General features: G+C 42.2%; 1 pseudogene; it reads right to left on the bottom strand.

Moving 5' to 3' along the window:
- Positions 1-19,104: 19,104 nt before the first annotated feature.
- Positions 19,105-19,588, bottom strand: LOC117063445 (annotated as a pseudogene).
- Positions 19,589-20,875: the final 1,287 nt, after the last annotated feature.

The following is a 20,875-nucleotide window of genomic DNA, read 5'->3' on the forward strand; positions in this document are numbered from 1 at the left end:
TCAAAATCACTAACAAAAACAGACAAATGCATGGTGTTTTGCTCACATCTTTTTACTTTATGTTTACTTCTTAACATAAGTCTAGATAGGGACCAGAAGCATAGCTGGAGATGTAAGTGAAATCTTGAATGTGGTAAGAGACATTAAATCAATAATTTATTTTAGATAACACAATAACCCTGAAAAAATTGTGAGAAAAGAATCTGTAATCCAAACTGGAATTTTTCTGTATGCAGGCATAACCAAGCATAGTACTCATAAATGGAATATAATCAACTACTACTTATATTAATTTGCATTATTAATGCAACCTGGCAGGGAGACACTATTGGGAGCCGACTGGGCTGTTCATATGGATGAGTGGAAACAATAGTAGAATCAATTAACTATTGTTCTTCCATTTACTGTGTCAAATATGAGACTGTCTTCCAACTTGCTTTTTTAAAATAATTGGGACCAAATTATTAAAGTAAATAGTGAATACGAACACAGAATAATGTTAGCTATAATTAGTGATGTAAATGAATCACACCATCCATCTAAGAGTTCTATGGAAATTTAAAGGAAAAGTTGTCCCATTATTGGTTGAAATGTGTAACCTGTAGTCTCAGAGGAATCATTACAAGATAGTCATTTAACAATTGAATCACCTATGTGTTGTGTTTCATAAATTCAGTCATGTTGCTTAATGATGAGGATAGTTTCTGAGAAATGAATGTTAGGTGATTTCTTCATTGTAGGAACATCATAGAGTGAACTTACAGAAACCTAGATGGTACACACCTACAGACCCACACACCTACAGCCTCCTACACACCTAAGCTATGTGGCATAACCCATTCTTCCTGGTCTACAAACCTGTACAGCATGTCACTGTATGGCCTACTGTGCACAATTAAAACACAATGACAAGTATTTGTGTATCCAAACATAGAAAAGTACACTAAAAATATAGTATAAAAGATTTTTTTTAAAGATATGCTTGTATGGAGTACTTACCATAAATAAATAGAGCTTGCAAGACTGGAAATTGCTCTGGGTGAGTCAGTGAGTAAGTGGTGAGTGAATGTGAAGATCTAGGACATTACTGTACACTACTGCAGTCTTTATAAGCACTACACACTTAAGCTACACTAATTAATTAAAATTTTTTTCTTCAATAATAAACTAACCTTCGCTTACTCTAACATTTTTACTTTATAAACATTTAAACTGGGGCCAGGCGTGGTGGCTCACGCCTGTAGTCCCAGCACTTTGGGAGGCAGATCACGAGGTCAAGAGATCGAGACCATCCTGGCCAACGTGGTGAAACCCCGACTCTATTAAAAATACAAAAAAATTAGCCGGGCATGGTGGCCGGCACGTGTAGTCCCAGCTACTCAGGAAGCTGAGGCAGGAGAATCACTTGAACCCAGGAGGCAGAGGTTGCAGTGAACTGGGATCAGGCCACTACACTCCAGCCTGGAGACAGAGCGAGATTCAGTCTCAAAAAAAAAAAGTTTAAACTTTTTAAAATGTTTTTACTCTTTTGTAATAACACTTCACTTACAACACAAACACATTATATAGCTGTACAAAAAGATTTTCTTTATATCCTTATAAGCTTTTTTCTATTAATTTTTTTAACTCTTTAATACTTTTTTGTTAAAAACCAAGACATAAACACACACATTAGCCTAGGCCTACAAAGGGTCAGGATCATCAATATCAGTGTCTTCCACCTCCACATCTTGTCCCACTGGAAGGTCTTCAGGGGCGATAACAGGCATGGAGCTGTCACCTCCTATGATAACAATGGCCTGTTTTGGATACCTCCTGAAGGACCAGCCTGAGGCTGTTTTACAATTAACTTTTTATATATATATAAGTAGGAGTACACTGTAATGACAAAAATTATAGTACAGATTGGTCCAATGGCAGTGGGTTATCAGAACATATTAACATTTAGTGTCACTAAAGTTAGTATACAGCCCACCACTGCTAAATTTGAATGGCTTACTTTTTTTTTTTTTTATTAAAAAAAAAAAAAATAGGCTGGTTGCACTGGCTCGCGTCTGTAATCCCAGCACTTTGGGAGGCCGAGGTAGGCAGATCACTTGAGGTCAGGATTTCAAGACCAGCCTGGCCAATATGCTGAAACCACATCTCTACCTAAAATACAAAATCAGGCCTGGTGGAGCACACCTGTAATCCCAGCTACTCAGGAGGCTGAGGTAGGAGAATCACTTGAACCCAGGAGGCAGAGGTTGCAGTGAGCCAAGATAGATAGCACCACTGCACTCCAGCCTGCACGATAGAGTGAGACCCTGTCTTAAAAAAGAATCATATAGTATATGCATAAATCAGTAACATAGTTGTGTATTATCATTATCAAGTATTATGAACTGTACATAATTGTGTGTGTTATACTTTTATGTGACTGGCAGTGCAGTAGGTGTGTTTATACCAGCATCGCCACAAACATGAGTAACATGTTACACTAAGATGTCATGATGACTCTGATATCACTAGGCAACAGGAACTTTTCAGCTCCACTATAATCTTATGGGATAACTGTCATATATGCAGTCCATTGTTGACTGAAACACCATGTGGTACATGACTGTACTTAAGATAGTCCCTGCCCTAAGGCCGGGCACGGTGGCTCACACCTGTAATCCTAGCACTTTGGGGGGCTAAGGCGGGAAGATCACGAGGTTAGGAGATCAGGACCATCCTGGTGAACACAGTGAAACCCCGTCTCTACTAAAAATACAAATATATATATATACATATATATATATATTAGCCGGGCATGGTGGCATGTGCCTGTAGTCCCAGCTACTCAGGAGGCTGAGGCAGGAGAATGGTGTGAACCTAGGAGGTGGAGCTTGCAGTGAACCGTGCAGTGAGCCGAGATCGCACCACTGCACACCAGCCTGGGTGACAGACCCAGACTCTGTCTCAGAAAAACAACAACAAAAAAAGAAGATAGTCCCTGCCCTCAAGGAACTCTGCTAATAATTGTAATTCATTCTTAAGTATGGCTCTAGACTATCCAAGATATATTGATAATTGAGAAAAGCAAGTTGTTAAACATTTGTATGTATAATTTTATCCATTAAAAAAAACTAGAGCTTTACGCAGAGGAAAATGTATGAAGTAATGTATACCAAAATATTAGATCTTAGGAATAAGAATATAGAGAACTAGTTCTTTTATATTTATCTGATCATTTTTCTACAGTTAACATGTATTATCTCACATCTGTAAACCCAGCACTTTGGGAGGCTGAGGCAGGAGCCCAGGAGTTCAAGATCAGCCTGGGCAACATCGCTGCACCCTGTCTCCACAAAAAAATTTTTTTTTAATTAGCTGTGCATGGTGACACACACCTGTAGTTCCAGCTACTCAGGAGGCTGAGGTGGTAGAGTCACTCGAGCCTTGGTGGTCAAAACTGGACTAAGCCATGATGGCACCCTTACACTCCAGCCTAGGCAACAGAACAAGACAAAAAAACCTTTTTTTCGTTCTTGAGTTTTAAAAATTTTTTTAAGTAAAAGGAAAGAAGGATGTTGTAATGAGGCCCATATACTTAACAATGGTGAATTTTACATACGTAACTAAAAATCCAAAAAGCTATGGTAGTGGCCAGGCGCTGTGGCTCATGCCTGTAATCCCAGCACTTTGGGAGGCTAAGGCAGGGAGATCACCTGAGGTCAGGCGTTAGAGACCAGTTTGACCAACATGGAGAAACCCATCTCTACTAAAAATACAAAATTAGCTGGGCATGGTGGCACACACCTGTAATCCCAGCTACTTGGGAGGCTGAGGCAGGAGAATCGCTTGAACCTGAAAGAGTGAGATTAAGGTGAGACAAGATCGCACCATTGGACTCCAGCCTGGGCACCAAGAGCAAAACTCCGACTCAAAAAAAACAAAAAGCGACTGTAGAATTACTTAGTTATAGGATACAAGGTGTTCCATGGTGATTGATTTAGAAGGACCCAGACATGTTGATCAACGGCATACCAAGCAATAGAACATACCCACTCTGTAGATCAGGGAAGGAATCGTGCCAGGGAAGCCATGTGTGGTAAGCCAGTAACAGTAAATCCACATTTTATTTTATTTTTTTTTCAGATGGAGTCTCACTCTGTCTCCCAGGCTGGAGTGCAGTGGTTCCATCTGCGTTCACTGCAAACTCCACCCCCCAGGTTCGAGCGATTCTCCTGCCTCGGTGTCCGGAGTAGCTGGGATTACAGGCATACACCACCATACCCAGTCAATTTTATTTTTTTGTATTTTTAGTACAGGCCAGGTTTCACCATGTTGGCCAAGCTGGTCTCAAACTCCAGGCCTCAACTGATCCACCCGCCTTGGCCTCCCAAAGTGCTGAGCTTACAAGTGTGAGTCTCCATGCCCGGCCTACACCACATTTTAAGAAAGACACTGATGGCAGGTTGCCGTGGCTCAAGCCTGTAATCCCAGCACTTTGGGAGGCGCAGGTAGGTGGATCACCAGGTCAGGAGATGGAGACCATCCTGGCTAACACGGTGAAATCCCATCTCTACTAAAAGTACAAAAAGATTAGCTGTTTTGTACTACAGATTAGACCTGTAGTCCCAACTACCGTGGAGGCTGAGGCAGGAGAATGATGTGAACCTGCGAGGCAGAGCTTGCAGTGAGCCGAGATCACACCACTGCACTCCAGCCTGGGGGGACAGAGTAAGACTCCCACTCACAAAAAAAAAAAGAAAGAAAGACTCTGATAAACCAGTGAAGGCTGTGTGACTGCTGAGGGTCTGCTTAATTGATCTATGAATGAATGAACAAATAAATAATCCTAGAGGAAACTGAGAATGTTGGAAGAAAACACTCAATCCACTGAGTAATTGAAGTCAAAGTGACTTGCAAAGTGCTAATTACTGTAGGAATAAGAGTGGAAAAAATGGTCAAAGAAATCCATAGATTGATGTGTGTGCTTCTTGTAAAGGTATCTGAGGAAAGACAGTAATAAATGCATTCAGATATCTGATAGTTCATTGCTTGAAAAAGATGAATAGATTCATTCTCTATTGCCTTGGAGTCTGAGAATTATTGAAATGTACCAGGAAGTCATTTTCAGCTTAAGATGGTAAAGAACTTTGCCATCAGTTCACCGTTTGAAATTGTTGCCTTGCAACATAATGCAAACTTCTGGTCCCTTGAATTGTTCTAACAGGCTGTTTTTTAAAATGTAGGGTTTATTCTTATTCAGGTATCATGTCTTAGTCCATTTTGGGCTGCTAGAACAGAATACCACAGACCAGGTAATATATAATAAATGGAAGTTTGCATCTCACATGTCTGGAGGCTGGGAAGTCCAAGATAAGGATGCCAGCATCTGGTGAGGGCCTTCTTGCTGTGTCATCCCATGGTGGAAGGCATCATCACATGGTGAAAGGACAAAGAGAAAGCAAGATGGGGCAAATCCACTCCCAAGGTAACAGCATTAATCTGTTTATGAGGGCCCTGCCCCCATGACCCAAACACCTCCCATTAGGCTCCAACTCCCAACACTCCCACAAAAGATCAAGTTTCCAGCACATGAACTGCAGGGGACACATTCAAGCTATAGCATATGGCGAAGTTAACAGATCAGGTGATGTCTGCCCTGGAAAAAATAGTTTGCAACTCACAGTTTCCAATAGCGGGACATGCCACACCATGTAATGCCACAAGCAAGTGCTTGCATCCATCTAGAGGCAGAGAGGCACGGAGAAAGCACGGCCACGATTCTTTGTTGTGGTTTCCATAGCAAGGCAGGGTAAGCCAATTTAGGATTCACTTGCTTAAATAATTTCTCAGGCTCTGGGACATACCGGTTGTGTCCCTAGTTGTCTGGTACCTGGCACTGGGGTGACAAGGATGGGAATACTGACCTGGAGTCTAAGAGCCTGTATTATTTATGTGACTGCTCTTCATTAGCACAAATAAACAGCAGTTAATTATTCACCCACCATCATCCCTGGGTTACATGCAGACAAGCAGGTATGGCCCTAAGGGCAGATAGTGAGAAAACATCGTGTGTGTGTGTGTGTGTGTGTGTGTGTGTGTGTGTGTTTGTGTTCCGTTCTTGTAATTCTACATACACCAAGGCTCTGAAAATTCACAATTCTTGAAACTAATGAAGTTTACTACAATCTATCTCTTGTAGTTGGTACTCTTGAATTTTTTCCTAAACTATTTCTCCAACAGAATTGATATTTAGAAAAGGCTTGTTACGGCCGGGCGTGGTGGCTCTCGCCTGTAATCCCAACACTTTGGGAGGCTGAGGTGGGTGGATCATAAGGTCAGGAGATCGAGACCATCCTGGCCAACACCATAAAACTCTGTCTCTACTAAAAATACAAAAAAATTAGCTGGATGTGGGGATGGGCACCTGTAGTCCCAGCTACTCGGGAGTCTGAGGCAGTAGAATCGGTTGAACCTGTGAGGCGGAGGTTGCAGTGAGCCGAGATCGTACCACTGCACTACAGCCAGGTGACAGGGTGATACTCTGTCTCCAGAAAAAGAAAAAAAAGAAAGAAAGAAATGGCTTTTTACCTGTCGGATTTTACAAATTCAGACTTTATGATATTCAATCTATAAAATGTCTTTTCATAGTTTTATATTCGAAGGACTCTTTAAAGCAAATATTATATAAATTAGGTTAGGAGAAATGTGTAAAACCACCACAAAAACAATTTTCCAACATTTTAGAAGCATATGTCTTCCTGTAGTTAACTGTCATGCTAGTTGTAAAACTGTTCCTGCCTATTTGATAGTGATCCTGGAAAATAAGATTGGCATAATTGGCATAATTTAATTATTTCAAGCCTGTTCTCAGGGAACAGTGGTAGAAACTGCATAAGCTTTTATAATGCCAACATTATATAGCAAATGTCGTTTATGATTCCTTTGGGAGGACTGAGCTTATTCATTCAGCAAATATTTTCAGCATCTATATGCCATGGACAAGGCTGGGTTGCAGATGCAAAGCTGGGAAGACACATGCTTTACCTTCAAAGAATCGTAGGACGATGCTCATGACTCCATCAGCGCTAACAGAAGGGAACTGACAGGGACTGGTCTTTTCTAGCAACATGGTGAAAATATTTCATGGTAACAATAGACTAGAATCCTTAGGATTAGTATCACACACCTTGGTTTTGGGAATTTGTATTGTCAAGAGAGAATATTTAGTTAGAAAATCTCTTTCGTTCCTACTGCAGAGTTAGATTTTTAAGAAGTAATGATTCAGGATCTTTATTACTATTATACTTTAAGTTCTGGGTTATATGTGCAGAATGTGCAGTTTTGTTACATAGGTATACACGTGCCCTGGTGGCCTGCTGCACCCGTCAACTCATCACCTACTTTAGGTATTTCTCCTAATGTTGTCCCTCCTATAACCCCCAACTCCCCCTACAGACCCCAGTGTGTGATGTTCCCCCGCCTGCGTCCATTAAAAATAAAATGGGAACTATAGGCCGGGCGCGGCTCACGCCTGTAATCCCAGCACTTTGGGAGGCCAAGGCGGGCGGATCAGGAGGTCAGGAGGACCAGATCATTTTAGCCAACACGGTGAAACCCTGTCTCTACTAAAAAATACAAAAAATTAGCCCGGCGCAATGGCTTGTGCCTGTAGTCCCAGCTACTCAGGAGGCTGAGGCAGCGGAATCGCTTGAATACAGGAGGCGGAGGTTGCAGTGAGCCGAGATCGCACCACTGCACTCCAGCCTGGCGAAAGAGCAAGACTCTGTCGCCAAAAAAAAAAAAAAGGAAACATAAAGACTTAAAGCCCACAAAAGACAGCTCTGTCCAAGCACAGTTGCTTCAGTAATTATTGCAAAAGCACTAGTTTTGCTTTAATTATTTGAGTAATTGCTGCAATCATTATTACATGTCGATTGCTAAAAATAACTACTAATTCAGTTCATAGATACATATGCCTTGAAATAAACAATACATCTAATCTGCAAATACTGTTTTACTTGACTCTATTATAATGGCTGTAAAATATGGCCCATTTGAACAGAGCCAAACATGATGGCTGACACCTGTTAATCCCAGCAACTCTGGACGCTGAGGCAGGAGGATCACTTGAGGCCAGGAGTTGTAGACTAGACAGGGCAACATAGCGAAACCCCTTCTCTTGAAAAATGTGCAAAACATGAGCTGGGCATGATGTTGGATGCCTATAGTCCTAGCTACTGAGAAGGCTGAGGCAGGAGGGTTGGTTGACCCCAGGAGTTAGAGGCTGCATGGAGTGAGCTATGGTCATGACACCACTGCACTCCAGCCTGGATGACAGAGCGAGATGAGGACTCTTAAAAAAGAAAAAAAAAAAAAGGCTGGGCATGGTGGCTCACGCCTGTAATCCCAGCACTTTGGGAGGCCGAGGCTGGTGGATCACTAGGTCAGGAGATCGAGACCATCCTGGTTAACACGGTGAAACCCCGTCTGTACTAAAAACACAAAAATTAGCCGGGCGTGGTTGCGGCCGCCTGTAGTCCCAGCTACTCGGGAGGCTGAGGCGGGAGAATGACATGAACCTGGTAGGCGGAGCTTGTAGTGAGCCGAGATCGGGCCACTGCACTCCAGCCTGGGTGATAAGAGGGAGACCCCGTCTGAAAAAAAAAAAAGAAACAGAAAAAAAAGGCCCATTTGAGTTTTTTTTGTTTTTGTTCTTGTTTTGAGATGGAGTCTCGCTCTGTCACCCAGGCTGGAGTACAGTGGCACGGTCTTGGCTCACTGCAAGCTTTGCTTTCTGGGTTCACGCCATTCTCCTGCCTCAACCTCCTGAGTTGCTGGGACTACAGGCGCCCACCACCATGCCCGGCTAAGTTTTTGTATTTTTACTAGAGACCAGCTATCACCGGGTTAGCCAGGATGGTCTCGATCTCCAGACCTCATGATCCGGCCGCCTCAGCCTCCCAAAGTGCTGGGATTACAGGCTTGAGCCAGCGCGCCTGATCCCATTTGAGATTTTGAGATGATCTGTCGTTTAACCTTTTCTCTGATCTAGATTTATACAACACAGTGTTTCCTCAAAGTGTGTTTTATAGAACAGTAGCTCAGGAGGTCAACAGTTACTGTATTTACTCTGGGATTTTCAAAATTCAACCTGGAAACCGAGGGAGTATATACGTGCAACGTCACCATAACATATAATCCAAGAACTCTTTTTCTCAGAACGGTGCTGGGCAACACTTTGTAGAAGACTTATCTAATGAATGCAGGAAGGAAAATAACTGACAGTGGGTTCTAGGCATAATACTGTAACTTGCTTCTGCATTTCAAAGAGACCAGGAAAAAAAATAAAATTGAGCATTAACTGTAGCCAGACATTGTTTTAAGAACCTCACATGCATTGGCTCATTTAATATTCAAAGGACTTTATAAGATGGGAACAATCACCCTCTTTTTATAGATGCAGAAACTGTCCAGGTTCAGACGGTGGCAAGTGGCAGAATGAAAACTCAAACGCAGGTGGCCTCCAACAGAGACTCTTATTAACTATTCCACTATGCAGCATTTCTAGGCCTACCCTTCTCTTATCTTTTATTTTGTATAGATGGAGGTCTCACTATGTTGCCCAGGCTAGAGTGCAGTAGGCTATTCATAGGCACCATCATAGCCCATTACAGCCGTGAACTCATGGGCTCCAGCAATCCTCCCCACTCAGCTCTCTTCCCAAGTAGCTAGAACTACAGGCACGCACCAGCACACCCAATCTTCGGCTATCTTTTTTGAGACAGGGTCTCACTTTGTCACCAAGGCTGGAGTGCAGTGAAGCCTCGACCTCCCAGGCTCAGGTGATTCTCCCACTTCAGCCTCCTGAGTAGCTGGGACCACAGGCCGTTGCCACCATGCCCAGCTACATTTTTGTATTTTTTCATAGGGAGGGGGGTCTCACTATGTTGCCCAGGTTGGTCTCAAACTCTTGGGCTCAAGTGATCCATTCACCTTGGCCTTCCCAAAGTGCTGGGATTACAGGCAGTGAGCCACTGTGCCAGGCTCCTTCCGTTATCTTGATCTTGAGCAATATTAACTGATTTAGTTAATGTCACTTTCTAGAATTTGTCATATCCTACAGGACCCATATTCCCCTTGTACTCTTCTTTTCCAAGATTCTGATCACTATTTTCACTTTATTCTTCCAGATAACTCACATCAGCTTGTAAAGTACAAGAAGCAAAATAAAAATTCTGTGGGACTCTGCAGTTGTATTAAAACTCAAGGTTACTGTGGGAAGAATGGACATTTCAATCTCCTCATCCAGAAGTGTGATCTCCTTTCAGGATTGTTCTGAGGGTGGGAGGGGACGAGGTCTGGTTCTGTCACCCAGGCTGCAGTGCAGTTGTGGGATCTCGGCTCACTGCAGCCTCAGCCTCCCAGGCTCTAGCAATCCTCTCACCTTAGCCTCTGAATTAGCTGGAATTACAGGCGCACTACCGTGCCTGGCTAACTTTTTAATTTGTTTGTAGAGATGGGGTCTCACTTCGTTGCCCAGGTTGGTCTCAAACCCCTGGGCCCAAGCAATCCTCCAGCCTCAACCTCCCAAAGTGCTGGGATAAAGGGGTGAACCAGCACACCCGACCCAGGATTTTTTGAAATCTTGGGTCTTCTTTTATTTCTCAGGCAGTCTTATAGTTTCCTTCAAGTGTATTGTAAATCATTCCCACTTTCTTTAGAGAACCTTTGGGTTAGGGGAACTCCCTCCAAAGCCATCTCAGCCCCTCCTACCATGCTATCCCCCCATCCCCAGCATTTGGCCCATCTCCTCATTCCATAATCTAGCCCCTAAACTGCACTTTCCCTCTGTACTTCTTGATAGACTTTTCAAGTCTTCGTCTCCTATTTGATGCTTCTGTATTATTTATGCTACTGCTACCATCCCCTGAGGTCCTCCAGCAAAGCCAGACCCCTGGACACCTTCCTTTACATCTACCAGTACGTCCTGCAGAGCCATTTTCCTTGTACCCCTCCATCCACCATCGCACAGCCTGGCCCTCCCCCTGCCCAGACTTAGCTATTATTGGAATGCGACCCCCACTTGCATCCTGGCCCTGCACATCCCCCTTTAGGTTTCTGCTCCTTCTTCCTCCTCACCAAGTAAGACAAGGGCTGTGCCATAAATAACTCTGTGTCCCTGCCTGGCCCACATGGTAGAATCTCAACAAAGGTTTCATCTCTTCCCCTGAAGCCCCATGGACAGAGATGCTGCAATTGGCTTTATGAAACGATACTTTGTGTTCATTCCTCTCCACTCTTAAAAAGATCATGACCTCCATTTCATTTTCATCCCAACATGCGCAAAGCCTTTTAGCAATATCTTTTAGATATTACGAATAACATCACAGGGTGTACACACACTGTGATAAAAGGAGTAATATCTCCCTTAGGTATTAGGAATAATATCACAGGGTGTACACCCACTGTGATATTAGCAGTAATATTCCCCTTGGATATTACAAGTAATATCATTGGGTGTACACACACTGTGATATTAGGAGTAATATCAATCTTGAATATTAAGAATACTATCACAGGATGTAAACGCACTTTCATATTAGAAGTAACATCTCCGTTGGATATTACGAATAATATCACAGGGTGTACACCCACTGTGATATTAAGAGTAATATTTCCCTTACATATTATAAATAATATCACCGCAGGTGTACACACAGGGTGTAACACCCCCACTGTCATATTAGGAGTAATATCTCCCTTCAATATTATAACTAATATCACTGCAAGTGTACACACAGGGTGAAACATCTGCCACTGTGTTACTAGGAGTAAAATGTACATTGGATATTAGAAATAATATCACCATGGGTGTACACATAGTGGTTAACACCCCCCACTATGACATTAGGAGTGATATCTGATTTGGATATTATGAATAATATCACCCTAGGTGTACAAACAGTGTGTAACAAACCCCACTGCGTTATTAGGAGTAATATCTCCTTTTGATATTAGAAATGCTATCACAGCAGGTGTACATACAGGGCGTGACACTGCCCACTGTGATATTAGGAGTAATAGCGCCCTTCGATATTACAATTAATGTCACAGGAATTATGCCAACTGTGTCAAGCAGTAATATCTCCCTTGGATATTACAAATAATATCACAGAATGTACACCCAGGGTGTACACACACTGTGATATTAGGAATAAGATCTCCCTTGAATATCATGAGTAATATCACAGGGACTACACACAGGGTGTAAGCCCACTGTGAGAACAGGAGTAATATCTCCCTTGGATATTACAAATAATATCACAAGCTGTACACCCACTGTGATATTAGGAGTAATATCTCCCTTCCATATTATGAATAATATCATTACAGGGTGTACACCCACTATGATATTAAAACTAATTTCTCTTCAGTATTACTAATATCATAACAATATCATCGCAAGGTGTATACATACTGTAACATTAGGAGTAATATCTCCCTTTGATATTACAAGTAATATCATCGCAGCCTTTACACCCACTGTTATATTAAGAGTAATATCACCCTTAGATATTATGAATAATATCACCACAGAGTGTCACCCACTGTGATATTAGGAATAATATGTTCCTTAGATATAGTGAATAATAACATCTCAGGGCCCGCATCCACTGTGAAATAAGGAATAATCTCTTTCTTAGATATTACAAAAAAATAAAGTCACAGGGTCAAGTCATTCCTAATATCAAAGCCAGTGTACACCCTGTAATGATATGATTTACTACTCATATGGTATTACTAGTCACTCCTAATATCACAGTCGGGGTAAACGCTGTGATTATGTTATTCATAATATCTAAAGGAGACATTACTCCTAATATGACATTGGGTGTATACCCTATGTATATACCCTGTGATATTATTCATAGTATCTCTCTTAGATCTCTCTCATAATATCTAAGAGAGATATTACGAATAATATCATCACACGGTGTACACTTGTGGTATGTATTTGTATCTAATTAGAGATATTAGTATGATATTATGAATAATATCATATGATATACACACAGGGTGTACACCCACTGTGATATTAGGAGTGATATCTCCTTTGATATTATGAGTAATATTATCAAAGAATATACATCCACTGTGATATTAGGAGTACTATCTCCCTTGGATATTATCAATAATAATACAGCAGGGTGTATATTCACTGTGATATTAAGAGTAATATCTCCCTCAGATATTACAAATCATATCACAGGGTGTATACCTACTGCAATATTAGGAATAACGACTCCTTTAGATATTATGAATCACGTCATCACAAGGTTTACCCAACTGTGATATTAGGAGTAATGTCTCCCTTAGATATTATGAATCATATAATCACAGGGTGTACACCCACTGTGATATTAAGAGTAATATCTTCCTTATATATTACAAATCATATCATGACAGGGTTTACAGCCAGTCTGAAATGAAGAGGAATATCTTCCTTAGATATTAAGAATCATATCATCACAGGGTGTCCCCCCACTGTGATATTAGGAGTAATATCTCCCTAACGTATTATGAATAATATCACAGAGTGTATAGCCACTGTGATATTAGGAGGAATATCTCCTTTAGTTCTTATGAATAATAAAATCATAGAGTGTACATCCACTGGGATATTTGAAGTAATATCTCCCTGAGACATGACGAATAATATCATTACAGGGTATAAACCCACTGTGATATTAGGAGTAATTTCTCTCTTAGATATTATGAATAATATCATCAAAGGGTGTACACCCACAGTGATATTAGGAGTCATATCTCAGATATTATGAGTCACATTATTACAGGGTATACACCCACTGTAAATTACAAGTTATTTCCCTTAGATATTATGAATAATATCACAGGGTGTACACCCACTGTGATATGAGAAGTAATATATCCCTTTGATATTATGAATAATATCATCACAGGGTGTACACACAGGGTGTACACTGCTGCGATATCAGGAGTAATAACTCCCTTAGACATCACAAATAATATCACAGTGTGTACACCCACTGTGACATTAGGAGTAATATCTTCCTTTAAATCTTACAAATATTATGGCAGGCTGTACACACAGGGTGTACAACCACTCTGATATTAGGAGTGATATCTACTTTTAGATATTACAAATAATATCAGAGTGTGTGTACGCACAGGGTGTACACACACTGTGATATTAGGAGTGAATATCTTCTTTTAGATATTGTGAAAAATATCACAGGGTGTACATCCACTGTGATACTAGGAGTAATATCTTCTTTTAGATATTATGAATAAAAAGATAGGGTGTACATACATGGTATACACGCACTGTGATATTAGGAGAAATATGTTCTTTTGGAGATTATGATAATATACAGGGTTTACACCCACTGTGATGTTGAGTAATATCTTCTCTTTTATATTATGAATAATATAAGGAGTAGTATCTTATATTATTATAATAAAAGGAGTAGTATCTCTTTTAAATATTACGAACAATATCACAGGATATACACCCTCCATGATATTAGGAGTAATATCTCTCTTAGATACTATGAATAATATCACAGAGAGTTTACACCCGGTGTGATATTAGGAATAATATCTTCTTTTAGAAATTACTAATATCACAGGGTGTACATACAGTGTGTTCACCCGCTATGATTTTAGGATTAATATGTTCTTTTAGAGATTATGAATAGTATCACAGGGTTCACACACAGGGCATACACCCACTGTGATATTAGAACTAATATCTTCTATTAGACATTATGAATATTATCACAGGATGTACACACAGCATGTACTCCCACTGTGATATTATTCCTAATATTTTCTTTTAGATACCTTCTTTTAGATATTATGAATAATATCACAGGGTGTACACCCACTGTGATATTAGGAGTAATACATCTCCCTTAGATATTAAGACTAATGTAATATATATTTTTAGATATTACCAATAATATCATGGTGGTCACACCCACCGTGATATTAGGAGTAATGTCTACTTCTAGATATTACAAATAGTATCACAGGGTGTACACCTACCATGGTATTAGGAGCACTATCTTCTTTTAGGTATTACGAATAACAGCACAGTGTGTACACCCACAGTGATAATAGGAGTAATATCTTCTTTTAGATGGTATGAATAATATCACAGGTTGTACACTCACTGTGATATTAGGAGTAAAATCTTCTTTTAGATATTACAAATAATACCACAGGGTGTACACACAGGAGGGGCGCACCACCACACCTGGCAAGTACAAAAACAATTTTGTAGTCTGTGCACGAGATAGCTCACGCCTGTAATCCCAGCCTTTTGGAAGGCCAAATTATATGAATCACTTGAGGTCAGGAGTTCAAGATCAGCCTAGCCAATAGGTTGAAACCCCGTCTCCACTAAAAAATACAAAAATTAGCCAGACATGGTGGCGAGTGCCTATAATCCCAGCTACTCAAGAGGCTGAGGCAGGAGAATCACATGAACCCAGGAAGCGAAGGTTGCAGTGAGCCAAGATCGCTCCACTGCACTCCAGACTGGGCGACACAGCCAGACTCCGTCTCAAAAAAAAATACCAAAAATACCAAAAGTTACCCAGGCAATGTGGCGGGCACCTGTAATCCCAGCTACTTATGAGGGTGAGGCTGGAGAATTGCCTGAATCCAGGGGGCGGAGGTTGCGGTGAGCTGAGATCGCGCCATTGCACCCCAGCCTTGACAACAAGAGCGAAGAGTCGTTTCAAAAAAAAAAAAAAACTGTAGAGACTGTGTCTCCCTATGTTGCTCAGGCTATTCTCCAACTCCTGGGCTCAACTGATCCTCCTGCTCCAGCCTCCCAAAGTGTTGGGATACAGGCGTGAACCACTTCAGCTGGCTAATATGTTATGAGAACAGTATAATCTTACTTAAACGTATGAGGTTTTAAACTTCATATACTATTTTTTCTTTTTTTTTTTTTTGTCGACGGAGTCTGGCACTTGCTGCCTAGGCTGGAGTGCAATGGTGGGAGAGAAATTGCCAGGACACACGTTGTCGGGTCTGGTTGCCACTGTCACCCCAAGAGTATCTTCAGGCTGAATCCCGTACAGCCTCCATCCTGTTTTCCAGTCACCTCTAACCCACCTGTTTTTGTGTTGCCATATCTGTCCTCCAATATGATACAAGTACTGCCTCTCTGACACCTCACTGTGTTCTCAGAAGCTCCTTTCTGTGATCTTAAACTCTCCCACATCCTCCATCTCTTCTCCTGCCCTACCTGAAACATGGCTGTCCCCAAGGCCACTGTGGCACTTAGGCAGTGTGTCCTCATGGCTTGCAGTTGCAGTTTCCAATTTCTATTCCCTCCTCCAAAACCTCTAGCTCTTCTGAAGATCAGGTCATCTAACTCCCTTGACCTTCTCCTCCTTTATTTTTTATTTATTTATTTATTTATTTATTTTTTAGATGGAGTCTGGCTCTGTCGCCCAGGCTGGAGTGCAGTGGCCGGATGTCAGCTCACTGCAAGCTCCGCCTCCTGGGTTTACGCCATTCTCCTGCCTCAGCCTCCCGAGTAGCTGGGACTACAGGCGCCCACCACCTCGCCCGGCTAGTTTTTTTTGTATTTTTTAGTAGAGACGGGGTTTCACTGTGTTAGCCAGGATGGCCTCGATCTCCTGACCTAGTTATCCGCCCGTCTCGGCCTCCCAAAGTGCTGGGATTACAGGCTTGAGCCACCATGCCCGGCCCTTCTCCTCCTTTAAGCTGTGAGCTACGTTTTGGCCATGCCCCTCCATGCAGGAGAGACTTGAACTTAGCTTCCTGCTTTCCCCTCCTCCCCAACTCCTGCCATGTCATTTTTACCCATTCTTGTGACGTCAGCATTGATTGGTTAGAACCACCTAACACCATGTAGTTGAACCATTCAATGCTCTGGCTTCTTAGGTCTTTAACAGACGTGTCCTCAATGATCTTTTTCACCATTCCACCTCAGCTACACACACACAGTCACTTCCTTGGAATCAACAGAATTGAACGCACTTGTGAAATCTTTATTTAAGCATCCTACCTTCTGACCACTACCTCTTTCCTTTCAATTCACTTACTCAAGTGCATCCACTACCATACTTCTTCAGCCTTTTCAAAATCTTCAACCCAGTGGCCCACCCCAGCATGGCTTGACATCCATCAGCTCCTATATGACTTCATTCTCCTCCTCGTCTTGCCTAGATTTCATGGGCTGAAGTTTAAATTGAAGTAAAATATGCTTGTAGAAAAGTGTAGAAAAGCAACAGCTCAGAAGAAAGAGGAGCAACTGCTTGATGGGTATGGGGTTCCCTTTTGGGGTGAGGAAAATATCTTGGGACTAGAGAGAGGTGGTGGTTGCACAATGCTGTGAATACACTAAATACTACTGAATTATCCACTTTAAAATGGTTGATGGTCCTGGCTAACATGGTGAAACCCCGTCTCTACTAAAAAATACAAAAAACTAGCCGGGCGAGATGGCGGGCGCCTGTAGTCCCAGCTACTTGGGAGGCTGAGGCAGGAGAATGGCGTGAACCCGGGAGGCGGAGCTTGCAGTGAGCTGAGATCCGGCCACTGCACTCCAGCCTGGGCGGCAGAGCGAGACTCCGCCTCAAAAAAAAAAAAAAAAAAAATGGTTGATGGTCAATTACATGTTATGTGGATTTTACCTAAATTCTTTTTTTAAAGTTGGGCAGGCACGGTGGCTCACGCCTGTAATCCCAGTATTTTGAGAGCCCGAGGCTGGTGGATCACAGGGTCAAGAGATCGATATCATCCTGGCCAAAATGGTGAAACCTCGTCTCTACTAAAAATACAAAAAATTAGCCAGGTGTGGTGGTGCGTGCCTATAATCCCAGCTACTCAGGAGGCTGAGGCAGGAGAATTACTTGAACCCAGGAGGCAGGGGTTGTAGTGAGCCGAGATCTCACCACTGCATTCCAGCCTGGCAACAGAGTGACACTCAGTCTCAAAAAAAAGTAAACAGTTTGATTAATTACCACATGGTGAATACACATATTTAATCACCACGTAGTTCAGAAAAGAGAACCTTACCAGCACCCCAGAAAACTCCTTGATGCCACTTCCACTTGCAACCTTCTATCTTGCCCAAAGGCAACCACTATTTTGTGTCTGGATTCTTTTGTCCAATGTTTATGAACTTCATCCATGCTATACATAAATTGTAGTTCATTCATTTTCAATGTTGTAAATATTCCTTTTTTTTTTTAGATTAAGGTAGTTACTTTATTTTGAACAAGGAAGTAGTGTAAGCAACTCAGTGTGTGCCCTTAAGATGGGAGCTCTTCCCCCATATCACTCCCCACCCCAAGGAATAATTTTGGGAGGAAAAAAAGAGTCTCTATCTGGCTACCTGTGTTATCTATGATTGCACCTTCTTATATGGCAGGCACGTCATCATGTCCAGACGAGCATCTAAGGAACTGCATTTTGGGAGCTGAAACTTTCATTTGGGTCTGAGATGAATGCATGAACTAACACAGGGCCATGGGCCCACTAGTCTTGATCAAGTCAGAGAAAATGAAGGTGACTATGTACACTTCCAAGCTGCTTTCTAGATCCTTTCATTAAAAAATATTCTGATAAGGCCGGGCACAGTGGCTCATGCCTGTAATCCCAGCACTTCGGGAGGTCGAGGCAGGCAGATCACGAGGTCAGGAGATCAAGACCATCCTGGCTAACACAGTGAAACCCCGTCTCTACTAAAAATAAAAATAAAAAAAATAAAAGAATTAGGTGGGTGTGGTTGCTGACGCCTGTAGTCCCAGCTACTCGGGAGGCTGAGGCAGGTGAATGGCCTGAACCCAAGAGGCGGAGCTTGCAGTGAGCTGAGATTGCGCCACTGGACTCCAGGCTGGGTGACACGGTGAGATTCTGTCTCAAAAAAAAAAAAAAAAGAAAAAAGAAAAAAATATCTGATCAAATACTCTTACAAAGGAGAATAACCCGGCTTCGAGTCTACCCTATAAAAGCAAAGAGAAAATGATTAACTTTCTGCTCATTCATCATATTGAGGACCTTTATAAGGCACGTGTTAGTTCCCAGGGAGCACTCCTAGGCTGTCAGTGCCATAAATTTCATGTACTGCCCCTGGACTTCGAAATGGTCAGTGGGCTAGTTGTACACCATCCACATGATTCTCCCACCAACAGCCGCATGGCCTTCGTGTAGTTCTTTTCGTCCACTGTGAAGTGGTGATAGATCCCTGAGGGGAGCGTTATCATGTCTCCCGCCCCCATGAAGATTCGGATCCACTTGTCCTCCTTGTCCCTCACATTTAAGTACCCACTGCCGTCCAGGATGTAGCGGATCTCATCGTCCAAGTGCAAATGCTCCTCGTAAAACATCTTAATCTTTTCTTCATAATTTGGTAGTTTATCTTTGTATATGGTTATGATGTCCATCCAGGAGTAGTTCCTCTCTCTTCAGATCCTTTCTGATTCTCGATCATTCTCATATTTGTCAGCATCCAGCTTCCAATAGAGCACCCCGAGCCGCCACAGCTGCTCCTGAACACCAGGCAGTCGGGATGGGGCAGTGGGGTCGCCATGGGTCGCCCGAGGCGTCTTCCGTGATGTACCACGCACCATGGCATGCAGGGCGGGGGCTGCATTCGAACCCAGAGGCCAGGCATTAATTTTTTATTATTTATTTATTTATTTATTTATTTATTTATTTTTGAGACGGAGTCTCACTCTGTCGCCCAGGCTGGAGTACAGTGGTGCAATCTCGGCTCACTGCAACCTCTGCCTCCAGAGTTCAAGTCATTCTCCTGCCTCAGTCTCCTGAGTAGCTGGGACTACAGGTGTGAGCCGCCATGCCCAGCTAATTTTTTGTATTTTTAGTAGAGACAGGATTTCACCGTGTTAGCCAGGATGCTCTTGATCTCATGACCTCCTCATCTGCCTGCCTTGGCCTCCCGAAGTGCTGGGATTACAGGCGTGAGCCACCACACCGGCCTCCTCTTTTTTTTTTTTTTTCTTTTTTTCTATCTCACACTTTATTTAACCATTCTGCCATAGATTGACAATTGGATTGCTTACAGTTTGACCTATTACAAATATTAATGCTATGGACATTCTTATTTCTGCCTTTTTGTGCACATGTGCAGTCCTCTCTGTTGGTTTTATTATATCTAGGAATAGAATTGCTGAATCATGGGGTGTACATTTCTATCAACAGAAAGACTCCAGTCAGTCTTGTGTTTTAAGATAGTCACACTTCTCTCTAGCTGCTTCCTCTTCTCAGTAAAACCTCTCCACAAAACTGTCTATACCTGTTGTCCCTATTCTTTTTTTTTTTAATTAAAAAAAATTTTTTTTCTAAGGCAGAGCTTTGCTATGTTACCCAGCCTGGAGTGCAGTGACTATTCACAAGCATGATCATAGTGCACTGTGGCCTTGAATTTCTGACCTCAAGTGATCCTCCTGCCTCAGCCTCCCAAGTGGCTGGGACTAAAGGTGCATGCCACCACACCCAGCTGCACCTATTTTTCATCTCCCCTTCACTATTTTGCATCCTTGTTTAATTTCTGACTGCTTTTCTTCCATAATCTTTTATTCTTTTTTTTTTTTTGAGACGGAGTCTCACTCTGTCACTTAGGCTGGAGTGCAGTGGCATGATCTCGATCTTGGCTCACTGCAACCTCTGCCTCTTGTGTTCAAGCAATTATCCTGCCTCAGCCTCCCGAGTAGGTGGGATTACAGGCACGCACCTAATTTTTGTATTTTTAGTAGAGACAGGGTTTCGCCATGTTGGCCAGGCTTGTCTTGAGCTCCTGATCTCAAACAATCTGCCTGCCTCGGCCTCCTAAAGTGCTGGGATT

The sequence above is a fragment of the Trachypithecus francoisi genome, unplaced genomic scaffold (assembly GCF_009764315.1).
Source record: "Trachypithecus francoisi isolate TF-2019V2 unplaced genomic scaffold, Tfra_2.0 Lachesis_group18, whole genome shotgun sequence".
NCBI classification, from domain to species: domain Eukaryota; kingdom Metazoa; phylum Chordata; class Mammalia; order Primates; family Cercopithecidae; genus Trachypithecus; species Trachypithecus francoisi.